This window comes from Loa loa (assembly GCF_000183805.2).
Source record: "Loa loa unplaced genomic scaffold supercont3.686, whole genome shotgun sequence".
Classification (NCBI taxonomy): Eukaryota; Metazoa; Nematoda; class Chromadorea; order Rhabditida; family Onchocercidae; genus Loa; species Loa loa.
In genome coordinates this window covers 3,289-4,554 of record NW_018108866.1, presented here as the reverse complement: position 1 = coordinate 4,554, position 1,266 = coordinate 3,289, and positions in this window count along the sequence as shown.

Here is a 1,266-nt window from a genome sequence, read left to right as displayed (position 1 = left end):
TTAATCAATAATGCTGCGCCCAAATACTGTAAACAAATTGTTGATAAAAGTTATTATCAAATGATTAAAGTTACCAAACAAATTTTATTCATTATATTCTACTTTATTTTATTCATTATATTGAAAGAAAAATTATATTGAAAGAACAAATTTTATTCATTATATTGAAAGAGATTAAATCTCTTTCATTTGCAATCTTTTCATATTTTTTATCATCACATTACTTTGTCATCTGTTATTTCAATTGCTTTACCTATTTTGTTGATTTCATATTTAAATTTAGAATTTAGGCGCTTAGCTCTAATTTTCAATCTAAATTTCATCGATCTCAAACGATTGACTATATTGAAACAATTTTATCGAGACTATTAAGCGTGATAATTGTACTGATAAAACAATGGTTAAATTCGTCTAAAATTTGATCACCAGGATGATAGGTAAATTACAGGTCTAATTACTAATTAGTCTTGTAGATCTTTTCTGTAAATTTTGTTTGTTTTCTTGACATGAAGATGATGATACAATGTTAAATGATGATAGGAAAAAGTCGATTTTTTAAAATTATTTTTTTTTTGCAATTACTTGATTATTTTGGTTTAACGCTTTTATAGATCCAAATAAAACTAGTAATTTAAAAATTTTTCAATTAGAAATATTTGTCATTGTTAAATTAGTTTTATAAATAGCCTAATAAAAACTTCAAATATTCTAGGACACAAATATAACTTTTACTATCAAATACTGTAACATCTAATTGTATTTATCATTAGGTTAATCCAATTTGTCCCGTTCAAAAAACACAAGTTTTCGAAATACTTTCAACTAATTCATATCATAAAATTGGAATTTTTTTTTTTTTTTTTATGAATATATTCAAATTTTATAAAATAAATGATGCGTTCTAAGATTAAAATATACATTTCTTTTCAAATATTTTACGCAAAAAAAAAAAATCTTTTTTTTTCTATGTTCTTTTCCAGATAGTTAAATATATGGAATTTATGGAATGAAATTTGAATTTGTATTTTTTTAATATATGGAATTTATGGAATGAAATTTGAATTTGTATTCAATAACACAAAAGTAGTTTGAAAATCAAATTATTTTCAACACTTCTCTAAGATGCACATTTTTCTTTTTGCTGATAGTATGAAAATGATTGTGTCATTTCAATTTTAACTGAGAATAAAGTGTGTATCGATGGCTACTGCAGAAAAAGGTAGGCAAACATTTAAGTATTCGCTTTTAAAGAATGTTAACTAAGAG